The sequence below is a fragment of the Cherax quadricarinatus genome, chromosome 72 (assembly GCF_038502225.1).
Source record: "Cherax quadricarinatus isolate ZL_2023a chromosome 72, ASM3850222v1, whole genome shotgun sequence".
NCBI classification, from domain to species: domain Eukaryota; kingdom Metazoa; phylum Arthropoda; class Malacostraca; order Decapoda; family Parastacidae; genus Cherax; species Cherax quadricarinatus.
In genome coordinates this window covers 17,749,034-17,766,708 of record NC_091363.1, presented here as the reverse complement: position 1 = coordinate 17,766,708, position 17,675 = coordinate 17,749,034, and positions in this window count along the sequence as shown.

The window sequence follows — 17,675 nt, the reverse complement described above, 5'->3', positions numbered from 1 at the left end:
GCGAAATTTTGTGTATGTAATAATTTCGCAAAAATAATTATGAACGTAACGAAAAAAATATATTTCATTGTGTTTCTTGATTATTAAATTATTTTAAGGTGCAGATAAGATACTTTTTCGCTGATTATCGTATTAAAATACATTTTCTTATGTTCACAGTTAAATAAGAAAAATACTGATTTTAGCACATGATATTAGTTATTTGCCAGGAATGAAATGAAACGAATTTAGTAAATATATCTTTTACAGATGTCCAGTTGGCAAAAGATGTTGAGATTCCAAGTAGGTTGATGGGGTGGGGGTGGGAGACATTATCCCATTATAAAGACTTGTCTCCCTAGGGCTGTTATCAAGAGTCTTGTGCTTAATGGCGCATGATGAAGTACAGGCTAACTTTTAGCGGGGGACCAAAGTTTCAGTGAGCATTTTTCCGAACTCGTTTGTTGCTACCTGCCGTACCTCGTTCCTCTGGTGGAAAACACTATCATTCTCTGTTGTCTCCGGCTACGAGATCAGAGAGAGAATGGGTGTGTGCAATATTACCTCAGAGATGCTACGAAGAGTCAAGCAGGAAGAGTAACAAATAGTAATGAGAGTTAAAAATGCATAACATTGAAAAAAATATATCTGTTATGACATACTAAGATGTTATCATCACTGGTACATCCTTTTTCATTTCCTATAGATATGCTATTTTATAAATATGCTATAATATGGATATGCTATATTATAAAGCAGAAAGTCATGACCTCTAGTCGTGGTCTCTAGTCATGAACCATAGTCATGATCCCTAGTCATGAACCATAGTCATGATCCCTAGTCATGAACCATAGTCATGATCCCTAGTCATGAACCATAGTCATGATCCCTAGTCATGATCCCTAGTCATGAACCATAGTCATGATACCTAGTCATGAACCATAGTCATGATCCCTAGTCATGAATCATAGTCATGATCCCTAGTCATGAATCATAGTCATGATCCCTAGTCATGAACCATAGTCATGATCCCTAGTCATGAATCATAGTCATGATCCCTAGTCATGAATCATAGTCATGATCCCTAGTCATGAATCATAGTCATGATCCCTAGTCATGAACCATAGTCATGATCCCTAGTCATGAATCATAGTCATGATCCCTAGTCATGAACCATAGTCATGATCCCTAGTCATGAACCATAGTCATGATCCCTAGTCATGAATCATAGTCATGATCCCTAGTCATGAACCATAGTCATGATACCTAGTCATGAATCATAGTCATGAGCCCTAGTCATGAGCCCTAGTCATGAACCATAGTCATGAGCCCTAGTCATGAGCCCTAGTCATGATCCCTAGTCATGAACCATAGTCATGATCCCTAGTCATGAATCATAGTCATGATCCCTAGTCATGAACCATAGTCATGATCCCTAGTCATGAATCATAGTCATGATCCCTAGTCATGAACCATAGTCATGATACCTAGTCATGAATCATAGTCATGAGCCCTAGTCATGAACCATAGTCATGATCCCTAGTCATGAATCATAGTCATGAGCCCTAGTCATGAACCATAGTCATGATCCCTAGTCATGAACCATAGTCATGATCCCTAGTCATGAATCATAGTCATGATCCCTAGTCATGAACCATAGTCATGATACCTAGTCATGAATCATAGTCATGAGCCCTAGTCATGAACCATAGTCATGATCCCTAGTCATGAATCATAGTCATGAGCCCTAGTCATGAACCATAGTCATGATCCCTAGTCATGAACCATAGTCATGATCCCTAGTCATGAATCATAGTCATGATCCCTAGTCATGAACCATAGTCATGATCCCTAGTCATGAACCATAGTCATGATCCCTAGTCATGAATCATAGTCATGATCCCTAGTCATGAACCATAGTCATGATACCTAGTCATGAATCATAGTCATGAGCCCTAGTCATGAGCCCTAGTCATGAACCATAGTCATGAGCCCTAGTCATGAGCCCTAGTCATGATCCCTAGTCATGAACCATAGTCATGATCCCTAGTCATGAATCATAGTCATGATCCCTAGTCATGAACCATAGTCATGATCCCTAGTCATGAATCATAGTCATGATCCCTAGTCATGAACCATAGTCATGATACCTAGTCATGAATCATAGTCATGAGCCCTAGTCATGAACCATAGTCATGATCCCTAGTCATGAATCATAGTCATGAGCCCTAGTCATGAACCATAGTCATGATCCCTAGTCATGAACCATAGTCATGATCCCTAGTCATGAATCATAGTCATGATCCCTAGTCATGAACCATAGTCATGATACCTAGTCATGAATCATAGTCATGAGCCCTAGTCATGAACCATAGTCATGATCCCTAGTCATGAATCATAGTCATGAGCCCTAGTCATGAACCATAGTCATGATCCCTAGTCATGAACCATAGTCATGATCCCTAGTCATGAATCATAGTCATGATCCCTAGTCATGAACCATAGTCATGATACCTAGTCATGAATCATAGTCATGAGCCCTAGTCATGAACCATAGTCATGATCCCTAGTCATGAACCATAGTCATGATCCCTAGTCATGAACCATAGTCATGATCCCTAGTCATGAACCATAGTCATGATCCCTAGTCATGAACCATAGTCATGATCCCTAGTCATGAACCATAGTCATGATCCCTAGTCATGAACCATAGTCATGATCCCTAGTCAAGAACCATAGTCATGATACCTAGTCATGAACCAAAGTCATGATCCCTAGTCATGAACCAAAGTCATGATCCCTAGTCATGAGCTCTAGTCATGAGCCCTAGTCATGAGCATTAGCCATGATCCCTAGTCATGAGCCCTAGTCATGAGCCCTAGCCATGGGAGTTCTATAAAAATGACTTAATTCCTTATCTGTGTGACGTTTCTTGAAGATTTTCAGTTACTAAATACAGTCCAGTGTTTAAATTATATTCTGGGTGAAGTATTTTTATTTCTCTATGCAATAATTATTCTTAAACAGATGAGTAGCATACTCACAGGTCCAGTCTTCTTCATAACCCGATAAAAACACTTACATCGAGGATCTGTTGCTAATAAGAACAATGAGCCCAGGGACACAGAATGGAAAACCGCCTATGGTAAGCACTGAAATTGCGTCAGTGGTGGGATGGGGGATGACTTATTGATGGTTTGGTCAAGTGTAAATTAGTTTTAGGTACTGATGACTAATGTGTTTGAATGGGTGATAAATGAGGTCTTAACAAAATAGGGTAAACGTTTCCTCAATCGTGGGAGAGAGAGAGAGAGAGAGAGAGAGAGAGAGGAAGGTTTTGTAATACTTGGAAGTGAGATAGTAGTGATCACTTCTCCTGTCTTCTTTTCTCCTGTAATCTCAGTTTAATTTACACCCTCCATATTATTTTTGACTATATGGATTTACAGGATGGCTTTATCCTTGTACTGGTTGCAAGCCACAAATAATTGATACGTCAGGTCCAAGGCTTGTGAGAACAGCCTTATTTTCCTAACTCCACAAAATATATAAATGAAATCTTGTAATGTCAAGCAACAGACAGCTGTAACAGCTGCCACGATGAATGTCTTACTCTGAAATTTATGAGAGTAAATGTGATGAATAACTAGTATGGGCGGGATGAGGGTGTACCATCTTTGTTCTTTAAAATGAGGGAGAGGGTGAACGTTTTGGTGCCTGCATCCCTGCTTTCCTCCTCCCTCACCCTAACTTACTTTCTCCCTTCCTCCTAGCCAGTTTCTCTCCCTCCCTATCTCCTATTTTTCTTCTTTCCGTCTCTCTAGCTTCCTACATCCATGCCTCTCTCCACGTGTCCTTGCTTAATTAATTTTCTGTCGCCCTTCACCTTCCTTCCCTTTTCTCTGCTTGCTCACTTCCCAGATAACTCGGACGTAGAAGACTGAAACTTATGACGACGTTTCGGTCCGACTTGGACCATTAACTAGTCACACAGGATAGTTAGTGCTCCAATTCGGATAGAATCTTAGTCGTAGATTTCAGTCTCCTATGTGTGGGTTATCTGTGAATTGTTCCAGTCACGATATTTTGCCTTTATTCTCTTTGCTTGTTCGGCTTTCTTCTTTCCATCTTTTCCTTCCTCTCTACCAGTCTTCTTACCTTTCCCGTTCTTCTACTTGATTTTCTACCTGTCTTTCTTCCTCTATCCCTCCTACCTCCACTCTCTCTGGCTTTCTCTCTCCCAGTTTCCTTATTCCCTCTTCCTCCCTTTTTGCCTACCATCATCCTCCCCAGCTTTCCTGTTCACCTTTCTCCCCTCCCGTCTGTTTGCTTTCCTCTTTCCTTCCTTCCTCTGTCTTCCTAACCCCCTACTACCCTCTCTTTCTACCTACTAACATCGCTTTATCATTTCTTCACTACTTGCCTTCCAGTCTTCTTTTCTCCCTCTATGCCTCTTTTCTTTCCGTTTCTTCACTGCATTTATTCCTGCCTGCTTTCTACCCTCTTCCTCTGCGGTTTGCTTTCTATTTAGTCCAACATGATTTCCATATTTTAAGTTCGCCACTAATTGCCTCAGGTATACATTTTTTATTTTAGTTTGGGTCACTGTTAGAAGTAAAGTGCTTCTCGTTACGAATATTTGTGTCACTGTTAGCTGTCATGTACCTCTCGTTATCTTACCTTAATTTGTGCCACTGTTAGATGTACCTTTCCTTACCTTACCTTAATTTGTGTCACTGTCAGATGTAATGTACTTCTCGTTACCTAAATCTGAGTCACTGTAATAGGGCAAAATCCCCGCATAATCTGAATTTGGGACATAATTCGATGACATATTCCTCTCCTTAACTTATTTTGAGTGACTGTTACTGTTAGATGTCAAGTGATTCTACTTACGTTACTGTAGGTCAAATTCCTCTCATTACCTTAAATTGTGTCATAGTTTAATGAGTGACATGTGACAAATAACGAGAACAAGTAACCACTAACGTTGTATCACTGCTAGACGTCAAGTGTCTTGGATTAACATTTCGTTGCTAATAATTTCCTGTCACTTTCCACGCCTTACCTTAGTAGGAGTCATCGTTAGTCGTCACCATCATAGGTATAACAACAACAACAACAACAACAACAACAACAACAACAACAACAACAACAACAACAACAACAACAACAACAACAACAACAACAACAACAACACAACAACAATAATAATAATAATAATAATGGTAGAATAATAATAATGAAAAGGTCTTGTTTTTTAAGGGCATCATCAGTTGATACTTGCCTCTGTTTACCTCGTTACTGAGCATTGTTACCTTCCTTTGTGTCTTCATACCTCGTTACTTGTTCTCGTTATTTATCACATGTCACTCATCACATTGTTAATGGATCTCTTTAGTTACCACTCGTCTCTCCTTACCTCGTTACCGGGCCTTGTTAACTTACATCTGGCATTCGTTGCCTTGTTAATGGTGCACTTTACCTACCATATGCTTCTCTTTACCTCATTCTAATCCCTCGTTCCTTATCCCTTGTTGCTACTTACCTCGTTACTGGGCTTTAACTGTTGCATGCCTCTCTTTACTGGGTTTCGTTTAGTGTTTCTTAAATCTTTTTACCCTTTTAATGAACCTCATTAATTGACACTTGTCTCTTTTTACTCCTGTACTGGGCCTCGTTATTTGTCACTTGCTTCACCTTCCCTTTTCACTGGACTTCGTAAATTACCATTTATTTCTTACCTCACTAGTGGTCCCAGTTAATTAAAGAAAGTTAAGTTTTCTTAGTCATATGGGTCTCCACACATTTTCGTAATTATTCGTATTACAAAAAAATCGATCTTTTTAGGAAAAGAAATTCTTAAAATGCAATTGCGATACTAAAAAAAAAGTTTTCTCCCCCAAAAATATCGGAGGTTCGACTCCTGGTCAGTCGAAGTATTGTTATTTGCTTAAAATCACTCGTTCTTGGATACATTAATATGTGCACTACTCTCGTAGACTGGTATTCCAAACGGGATAAAAATTAAATTAGCCCTGAAGCTTTCTTGGCCACGTATATGCTCGCATAAGGGGTGGCATGTCGTACTTGGGACCTGATGTTTGAAGCACTGAAAGCCGACTGGACAAGGGCATCTCGGAATTTTGTTGGGCTCTCAGGGAGACGTACAGAAATCATTCATCATTCTGTAAGATTAAATTATCATATGCAAAACATTATTTAAAATAGAGAATGAATTATGAATCAAACAGAAATCATTATTTATCATACAGAAAGTATAATTAATCATACTTAAACGAGCAATCCGAATAAAGTGGTAATTAATCATACAGAAAGCAATATTCAGAAACTGGAGGTATAAAATGAAGAGAGAACCTGACTGGGCAGACAAAGACTGACTGTCACAGCTTCTGGGTCGCTTTAATAATATACCTCATAAAATTTAAATAACATGAACTGCAGCTCTACTCTATCAACCTTTTCAGTAAAGGTGCTTGGATGACACACACACACACACACACACACACACACACACAGTAATCAACAGCATGGTAGAGATGCATATCATAGGTAATTATAACCAGACAGGGAGGCCAGAAACGTGAAGCTTAAGATGCAGGAGCTGGCAATGCGGTAATGCAAAACATCGTGCACCAACTTGTTAAATATACAACAAGAAAGAGATGAAATGATGAACCAACAAGGCTAGATATTATATTCTCTCTGAGTCATTCTGACATACAGGATGTTACATATGGTTGGCACCTCGGTGTTAGTGGTGACTACATGGTCCTGAGTTTTAAATTCCTTGTGGAAATAAACGTGGAGAGAGAGAGAGAGAGAAAGAGAGAAAGCATTACGAGAAGAAAGTGACAAGTGAAATTTTTAAAGAGGGGACTACACAAACATGAGATAATTCCTGAATAAGGTGCAGTGGGAATGGGAACTAGAGAGAAAGACATGAATGAGATGATGGGATATGTGGCTGGAAAGTGCAGGGAGGCAGACGACAAATTCTTATCAAGGAACAAAAGAAGGGATGGAAAAAAAATGAGATCTCGGGTTACGAAGATGTGCGGAAGCCAAAGCTTGAGAATGAAAATAAGATAAATGACAAATAAGTTAAGAAAACAAGGAACTGATCCAAAGAACCTAACACTAATACACGTACATAAAAAGGGTAGATCGATGGCAATTGGTGAATAACAGCATCGAAAACCAAACCTAACCCAAAAGAAAATCAACAGTAAGGGACAAGGCATTCAAGGTGATGAAGGACGGAGAAGACCTGACAAGTAACGACACTGAAGTCTGTGAGCAGCTTAGCAAGAAATATAAGGGCGTATTCTCAGAGGAAACAGAAAAGTTACCAGCGAGCTGAAGTGATAGAGTGCAACAGGGAGCGTTGGACACAATACTTTCAACTGAGGAAGAGGCTTCCGTGGAAGCATTGATTTGTGGACTGCTCGTGAGATTTGTATTCAAACGGGAGGACAAGAAAAACAGTCTGAGTTTACTACTCCCTGAATGTTCCCGGCGATAGGGGAGACATGTCTAATATTCTCACGTCTAATATTCATGTCTAATATTCTCATGTCTAATACATATTCTAATTATATATATATATATATATATATATATATATATATATATATATATATATATATATATATATATATATATATATATATATATATATGGATACATAGATGCATATTTATTTATTTTTTCTGAGGAGCGAATTCCATGAAAGTCTACGGTCATAAGATAGGAAACTCATCGTCACCATGCCTAACCCTTCTAGGGTAGGGTAGGTGCCTGAGCCCGAGCCTTTAGCTCATAAGACTGTCATTCCCATTTGCCCCCTTGGGGCGGGGATGGTAGACCAGAGAGGCCTAGCTTGTGGCTAGGCCTGGGGACAGTTGGTCCCAAAGATGAGGAGGTACTTGTGCCTCCTCCCATGGGAGACTTAGGTCTCAGACACTCCCTAAAGAGGGAGCCAAGGCCGGGCCACCACTTGGAAAAGGCCCGGGCCGGGAGAATACCGGCTAATATTTAATAATAATAATAAGATAGGAAACTCGACTGCGTATGACATCAAATAACTAAAATCAGCGTCAAAACGAAATGTCGCTAATCAGAGAAAAATAATCATGAATGTTATTTAAGAGGCGGATATTAGAGACGAGGTGGCGTAGCTGAAAGTTAAAAGAACATATGAGGCAAAGGTTTCATGAAGTACGTCAGGAAATGGGGAGACGTTGAAAAGAAACATCAAAGTACCATTATCAGTTTTGAGAAGAGGTCTTGCAGTGCCATTGACGCTGCACACCATTAAGACTATCTCATTTATAATAATAATAATAATAATATTATTATTATTATCATTAATCTTTATTTCTAAAAGTACATGTACGTGGTATACAGGCCTAGCTGACATCAGTGACATACAGTGGACCCCCGGTTAACGATATTTTTTCACTCCATAAGTATGTTCAGGTGCCAGTACTGACCGAATTTATTCCCATAAGGAATATTGTGAAGTAGATTAGTCCATTTCAGACCCCCAAACATACACGTACAAACGCACTTACATAAATACACTTACGTAATTGGTCGCATTTGGAGGTAATCGTTATGCGGGGGTCCACTGTATTACAGTAAAGAAAACCCTTTGTTATACAGAGCATTTCGGGCATATTAAGTCAATTTTGTTCCCAGGATGCGACCCACACCAGTTGGCTAACATCCAAGTACCTATTTTACTACTGTGAGAATAGGAACAGCAGGTATCTTAAGGAAACAATTCCTAACGTTTCCACCCGTACTGGATCGGTTAAGAGGCGAGGCCAGGAGCTACCTATCGACAGTAACAGCCAAAAACTGGTAGGTGCACAAACAACTAATTCGAACAAATAAAAATTAAACATCAACGATAATAAAATATTCACAATAGATTTTGTTTCGCTGAACAGGAACACTATAGACCTAACGTGAAATAAAAAAGCACAAATAATTAACACAATCCAAGGACAATATAGTGCTGAAGACAGGTAAACAAGCTACGGCAGAGACCAAAAACAATATTAGAAAAACAACAAAAACAGCAAAAATTCGCATCTATTATTCTGAACAAGAGCATTTTACTGTGATTTGCGATTTCTAGCCCCATGAGCTCCCTAGGCTGCTGTAAAGCCCAGAATGATAAGATAAGATTTCGTTCGGATTTTTAACCCCGGAGGGTTAGCCACCCAGGATAACCCAAGAAAGTCAGTGCGTCATCGAGGACTGTCTAACTTATTTCCATTGGGGTCCTTAATCTTGTCCCCCAGGATGCGACCCACACCAGTCGACTAACACCCAGGTACCTATTTGCTGCTAGGTGAACAGGACAACAGGTGTAAGGAAATGTGTCGAAATGTTTCCACCCGCCGGGAATCGAACCCGGGCCCTCCGTGTGTGAAGCGGAAGCTTTAGCCTCCAGGCCACCAGGCCACCGATAAATAACTGCAGGTATTAAAAAAACGTCTACACATAAAAGGAGAGAAGAGACACTGTATCTCCGAGATATAATACAAGCATGGTCGTCAAAGAGCAGAGTGGTCTCGCTGGAGATACAATGTGTTCCTGATATATTATATATAGTTGTCAAGACCAAATGTAGGATGATCTATATAGTGTGCTGTCTCTGTGCATACATATAATAAAGAGTTAAATACTAAGAATGCTTTGCATTCGCTATGCACAAGACATACACAGTATATGCATGTGATGAATGGTTTGAAAAACCGACAATCTTCAACTTGTCGGTTTTTCAAACCATTCATCACAACTGTCAGACACGGCAGCATCATGGGGTCCCCCCCCCCACCTCTTTGTATTGGACTGATGAAGCCACTGTGTGGCGAAACGTTTCCTGAATAAAGATTCCCATATGCTGCATAAGTGTCTCAATCTTCAACAGTATATGCATGCTGCATACTGGGCTCGCGTCCAGCTTCGGAGGAGCTGGAGGAGATTAATAACCTTTGATATATTGTACCAAGGTATTCATGTTTGTGCTTTCTATCAATGTATTCTGTATAAAGTTCACTTGTACCTTTAAAATATAGGGGGTGGTAGGAGAAGAAAATATTCAAACAGCTCCGGGGAGAACCTTGAGTTTTCCCTGAAGTACGTTTATTGTCTTATCTGAGGATGAGGGTCCCCAGTCCAGTTCTAGAGGTGGTACCATATATATATATATATATATATATATATATATATATATATATATATATATATATATATATATATATATATATATATATATATATATATATATATATATGAAAAACAACCACTGTGAAAGAGTAATGAAATTCCAAGAGCTTTCGTGACTACTCACATTGTCAAGGAAGTATGAAAGTAATACATCAAAGGAAGGCAATTAAAGGGCTAAGACCACACCTCACAGTCAACTCCCACAACAAACCCCTGACGCGCGACAATACCGGACTCATAAGAAAAGAGGAACACTGCAGTAGGTCCGCTGGTCCAACTAGACAGGCCCTCACGACATCCCACTAACAAAATATTCTACTTGTCCAATGTATTATTAAACTCTAACCAAATTTTATTAATTATAAATGAATCTAATTTATATAAACCTAAGGAAATATTCATATTATTTTCAAAACTGCTTTTTATGAAACAAGATTCAATTATATTTCTGTCAACCATGGACTTTTTATTTGAAGCAAATAAAAAGTGACTCTTAAAAGTGTTCAGATTTGAAGCCGCTCGGAAGTTGCATTATCAAGTAATCAGCACTGAAGTGTTGAAGGCACTTGAATAACGCACTCAAATTTTAATGTTTGAATGTCGACATTTCAGTTTTCCCAATTTCTTCCATAAAAATGCAAATTGGGACCTACACTGACAAAAATTAATCCAAACTCTTCTCTAAGGAGGAGTGACTAGTTAAAAAAAACGGTATGGGTGGGTTTAGAGCCCACGACAAGTGAGTCGTAAAACTGCAGGCCAGGACGAGGCTTCTAACCCATCCCAGCGCTGTATAGCCCTTGTGGCTTAGCGCTTCTTTTTGATTATAATAATTCTAACCCATCCCGTACCGTGAGTCTTTTCCAATCGTGTTATTACAATTTCGTGAGTCGTGACTTGTTTAAGGCATAAGTCAATAATTAATTTCTATTTAGGCTTTGGGTATATAACATTAAAATAGTTTACTATGGTCTGTTTAGAGCAAACAGCTGTTAGGGGAAAATTAAACAGCTGTTAGGGTAAAATTAAATAGGTGTTAGGGGAAAATTAAATAGGTGTTAGGGGAAAATTAAACAACTCTTAGGGGTAAATTAAACAGCTCTTAGGGGAAAATTAAACAGTTCTTAGGGGAAAATTAAACAGTTCTTAGGGGTAAATTAAACAGCTCTTAGGGGTAAATTAAACAGCTCTTAGGGGTAAATTAAACAGCTCTTAGGGGTAAATTAAACAGCTCTTAGGGGAAAATTAAACAGTTCTTAGGGGTAAATTAAACAGCTCTTAGGGGTAAATTAAACAACTCTTAGGGGTAAATAAAATTTAATTTTACAATTTTAAAATAGAATAACCCAATAAAGCCGAACAATGTTATTTATTCTGATGAGAGACATACTCAAGTGCTTCGTGGAAACTACTTTGTTAACATTACTAAATTAAAACTTGTACTTCGGAAAATCGAGGAAACGCTTCGTTTGAGAATAACAAGTTTAAACGCGACCAGATGATGCGTTCTAAGGTTAATATAAGGAAAAAAGACGTAAGAGTGCTTACAAACCTGCCTAGTAAGTGCCAATAACCTTGTTGCAGTGTTTCTTATGTTGGTTTTTATATTTTTAAGACCTAATCCCCCCCCAGGAGAATGTTTTATCTATTATATCCCACAGTGGCTGGAGAATGAGAGGCAGTCAGATTCAGACCATGGAGAATGAGAGGCAGTCAGATTCAGACCATGGAGAATGAGAGGCAGTCAGATTCAGACCATGGAGAATGAGAGGCAGTCAGATTCAGACCATGGAGAATGAGAGGCAGTCAGATTCAGACCATGGAGAATGAGAGGCAGTCAGATTCAGACCATGGAGAATGAGAGGCAGTCAGATTCAGATCATGGAGAATAAGAGGCAGTCAGATTCAGACCATGGAGAATGAGAGGCAGTCAGATTCAGATCTTGGAGAATGAGAGGCAGTCAGATTCAGACCATGGAGAATGAGAGGCAGTCAGATTCAGACCATGGAGAATGAGAGGCAGTCAGATTCAGACCATGGAGAATGAGAGGCAGTCAGATTCAGATCATGGAGAATAAGAGGCAGTCAGATTCAGACCATGGAGAATGAGAGGCAGTCAGATTCAGATCTTGGAGAATGAGAGGCAGTCAGATTCAGATCATGGAGAATGAGAGGCAGTCAGATTCAGACCATGGAGAATGAGAGGCAGTCAGATTCAGACCATGGAGAATGAGAGGCAGTCAGATTCAGACCATGGAGAATGAGAGGCAGTCAGATTCAGACCATGGAGAATGAGAGGCAGTCAGATTCAGACCATGGAGAATGAGAGGCAGTCAGATTCAGACCATGGAGAATGAGAGGCAGTCAGATTCAGACCATGGAGAATGAGAGGCAGTCAGATTCAGACCATGGAGAATGAGAGGCAGTCAGATTCAGACCATGGAGAATGAGAGGCAGTCAGATTCAGATCATGGAGAATAAGAGGCAGTCAGATTCAGACCATGGAGAATGAGAGGCAGTCAGATTCAGATCTTGGAGAATGAGAGGCAGTCAGATTCAGATCTTGGAGAATGAGAGGCAGTCAGATTCAGACCATGGAGAATGAGAGGCAGTCAGATTCAGACCATGGAGAATGAGAGGCAGTCAGATTCAGACCATGGAGAATGAGAGGCAGTCAGATTCAGATCATGGAGAATAAGAGGCAGTCAGATTCAGACCATGGAGAATGAGAGGCAGTCAGATTCAGATCTTGGAGAATGAGAGGCAGTCAGATTCAGACCATGGAGAATGAGAGGCATTCAGATTCAGACCATGGAGAATGAGAGGCAGTCAGATTCAGATCTTGGAGAATGAGAGGCAGTCAGATTCAGACCATGGAGAATGAGAGGCAGTCAGATTCAGACCATGGAGAATGAGAGGCAGTCAGATTCAGATCATGGAGAATAAGAGGCAGTCAGATTCAGACCATGGAGAATGAGAGGCAGTCAGATTCAGATCTTGGAGAATGAGAGGCAGTCAGATTCAGACCATGGAGAATGAGAGGCAGTCAGATTCAGACCATGGAGAATGAGAGGCAGTCAGATTCAGACCATGGAGAATGAGAGGCAGTCAGATTCAGATGGAGAATAAGAGGCAGTCAGATTCAGAGGAGAATAAGAGGCAGTCAGATTCAGACCATGGAGAATGAGAGGCAGTCAGATTCAGACCATGGAGAATGAGAGGCAGTCAGATTCAGACCATGGAGAATGAGAGGCAGTCAGATTCAGATCTTGGAGAATGAGAGGCAGTCAGATTCAGACCATGGAGAATGAGAGGCAGTCAGATTCAGACCATGGAGAATGAGAGGCAGTCAGATTCAGACCATGGAGAATGAGAGGCAGTCAGATTCAGATCTTGGAGAATGAGAGGCAGTCAGATTCAGACCATGGAGAATGAGAGGCAGTCAGATTCAGACCATGGAGAATGAGAGGCAGTCAGATTCAGACCATGGGGAATGAGAGGCAGTCAGATTCAGATCTTGGAGAATGAGAGGCAGTCAGATTCAGATCTTGGAGAATGAGAGGCAGTCAGATTCAGACCATGGAGAATGAGAGGCAGTCAGATTCAGACCATGGAGAATGAGAGGCAGTCAGATTCAGACCATGGAGAATGAGAGGCAGTCAGATTCAGATCTTGGAGAATGAGAGGCAGTCAGATTCAGACCATGGAGAATGAGAGGCAGTCAGATTCAGACCATGGAGAATGAGAGGCAGTCAGATTCAGATCTTGGAGAATGAGAGGCAGTCAGATTCAGACCATGGAGAATGAGAGGCAGTCAGATTCAGACCATGGAGAATGAGAGGCAGTCAGATTCAGACCATGGAGAATGAGAGGAAGTCAGATTCAGACCATGGAGAATGAGAGGCATTTAGATTCAGACCATGGAGAATGAGAGGCAGTCAGATTCAGATCTTGGAGAATGAGAGGCAGTCAGATTCAGACCATGGAGAATGAGAGGCAGTCAGATTCAGATCTTGGAGAATGAGAGGCAGTCAGATTCAGATCTTGGAGAATGAGAGGCAGTCAGATTCAGACCATGGAGAATGAGAGGCAGTCAGAGTCAGATCTTGGAGAATGAGAGGCAGTCAGATTCAGATCTTGGAGAATGAGAGGCAGTCAGATTCAGACCATGGAGAATGAGAGGCAGTCAGAGTCAGATCTTGGAGAATGAGAGGCAGTCAGATTCAGACCATGGAGAATGAGAGGCAGTCAGATTCAGACCATAGAAATGATAAGTCTTGCTCTTCAGATCGAGAACCCTCTCAAAGCACGCTCGTTAAGTAGGTTAATAATTTTAAATTAATTCTATATTTTTTTTTAGAGTTGAAAGTAGCAAAATGGCATCTACCTACTTTAAATTAACATATAAACACTTTAAACTGGCATCAACCCACTTTAGATGAGCATTTACCAACTTTTAATTGGCCTCTACCCACTTTATACTGGCTCTGACCACTCTAAATTGGCCTCTACCCACTTTATACTGGCTCTGACCACTCTAAATTGGCCTCTACCCACTTTATACTGGCTCTGACCACTCTAAATTGGCCTCTACCCACTTTATACTGGCTCTGACCACTCTAAATTGGCGTCTGCCACTTTAGATTTGCATCTACCCAATTTAAATATGCATCTACCCGACTCACGAAATCGTAATGACACGATTGCAAACAAAGCATACCACGGGCGGGATTTGAATCCGCGGTCAGAGAGTCTCAAAACTCCAGACCGTCGCGTTAGCCACAGGGCCAGATAGCTTCAATACGATTTGTCCAACTAGGTATATTTCTACACCATAGGAAGGTTAGCATAGGCACAACTGTGTTCACAAATGCAAGTTTTTACAGACGAATCTCCCGCTAGCGTGTCCGTGACGAACTCTACCTCAAGTCCCCTCAAAGCCGTCAACATGACTCACGAAATCGTAATGACACGATTGCAAACAAACCATACCACGGGCGGGATTTGAACCCGCGGTCAGAGAGTCTGACCGCGGACGAATCTTATTGAAGCTAGCTGGCCCAGTGGCTAACGCGACGGTCTGGAGTTTTGAGACTTTTTGACCGCGGGTTCAAATCCCGCCCGTGGTATGGTTTATGCATCTTCCCACTTTAAATTGGCATCTACCCACTCCAGATTGGCATCTACTCTCTCTGAATTGACCTCTATCCCACTTTAAATTGCCCTCTATCCACATTTAATGGGCCTCTACCCACATTTAATGGGCCTCTACCCACTCTAAATTGGCCTCTACCCACTCTAAATTGGCGTCTATCCACTTTAAATTGACCTCTATCCATTTTAAATTGACCTCTATCCACTTTAAATAGGCCTCTTCCCACTCCAATTTGACCTCTATCCACTTTGATTTGGCCTGTACCCACTTGAAATGGGTATATACCCACTTCAAATTGTCATCTACCCACTAAATTGACATTTACCTTCTCTAAATCGGATTCTATCATTCTAAATGGGCATTTAAAGACCCCAAATTGGCTTCTATCCACACCGGCACTTATGTGCTTGAAGCCGTCCAGGATAGGCTTTCTCAATTTATTAATTGGAGACTAAACTATTTAAGCAAACTGGCAATTAAAAATTTTGAAAGCCACAGTTTTGTTTAATAAATCCTAACAATATTGAAAATTTAAAACTCTGAAACCATCGACTCCAAAAGTTTGTTTTTTTTCGTTAATTTCATATATATTTTACATAGGCATCTACAGTCTATATTTACAGAATCCAATGTAGTTAATATTTTGAAGACGGCATATTCTTTAGTTGATCGATACCATGCCCAGCCCTTCTAGGGTAGGGTAGGTGCCTGAGCCCGAGCCTTTAGCTCATAAGACTGTCATTCCCATTAGCCCCCTTGGGGCGGGGATGGCAGACCAGAGAGGCCTAGCTTGTGGCTAGGCCTGGGGACAGTTGGTCCCAAAGATGAGGAGGTACTTGTGCCTCCTCCCATGGGAGACTTCGGTCTCAGACACTCCCTAAAGAGGGAGCCAAGGCCGGGCCACCACTTGGAAAAAGCCCGGGCCGGGAGAATACCGACGAATCTTTAATAATAATTAGGTTAGGTAAGGTTCGTCAGGAAACAGGACAAATGTTTCCTGACGCGGGTCTTAGTCAGATGATGACCCGCCTTTGGAGCTTTTGGTCATCTGACCGAGGCCTTCTGCTGGCTTACCGGTCCACCCCTTTAAAAATTATTGTCATTTATAACCATTGTTATATGACTTCAACAATTTTAATAATAATAATAATAATTCTTTAGTTAATGAAAGCAAATTATTATAACTATTTATTTAATAAATCTGGCAAATGGGGACCTATACAGCTCCATTAAAAGACCAACCTTGCTTTATGGGGGGGGGGGGACGCCGATCAGAAGAGGTATTCGCCAATTATCGAAGTGATTCCAACAACTGCAGGTTTTATAATGTAATTTATTAAGTTGATCAATTTGCCTGCATACGAAATAAACTTAATTTCCGATATATCTATGAGATGCATCGTCAACTAAACATTGTCTTCAATCTCTAGAATACTTATCAAATATATTTAAAATTATTTAGCAAGAATACAATATCGCACTATATTTACACTTAAAAGTGGCATTTGAGCACTTATATGCTTCACTTTCACTTCGGTCGTCGTCATATCAAGAGGCACCTCTTCGAGCATTTGAAGCCAAGCAGCAGAGGGTTCCGAAAGTAATGAGGGTCTTTCCACGATGCTGGGAATGGTCTGAACAACTCTGGTCATATGATACGTGTACATGCCAATTGTTCCAAGAATTTTGTCCTAGTTACTGTACACCAGTGTTAAAAAGTTGAAGCCCCATTTGATGAAAGCTTTGCTTGTTGTGTATTGACAGAATACAAAAAAAAGACATACAAATGAGGCTTTTTTTTTTAAACGTACCGGTCGTATTCTACCGAGGCAGGATGACCTAAAAAGAAAAACTTACGTTTTTCTTTTTAAATTTAGTAATTTACACAAAAGGGGCTACTAGCCCATTGCTCCCGGCATTTTAGTCCCCTCATACGATACACATGGCTTACGGAGGAAGAAACAAATCACACATCTCTGAATTTTAAGGTTTCTCTTCGAGGGATATCTAATAAGAGCAGCAAAATAACAAGCTGTATAACGAGGACCATAAAAACATGAAACGAGTGGGAAGATTCTGGCTAACGATGATCCACAGGGAGAAATAGAGCCCGGGGGAGGGGAAGAAAGAGTTGGGTTACTAATGATACCCTAACGAGTGGGCCAATAAAGAACTAGCGAGATTTGGGCAACGTCTTCTGAGTATCAGAGACAATGTTAGAGAGACATTTTCGTAGCTAATGTCCTTGCCGGTGCCTACTGTGTTTAATGATCCC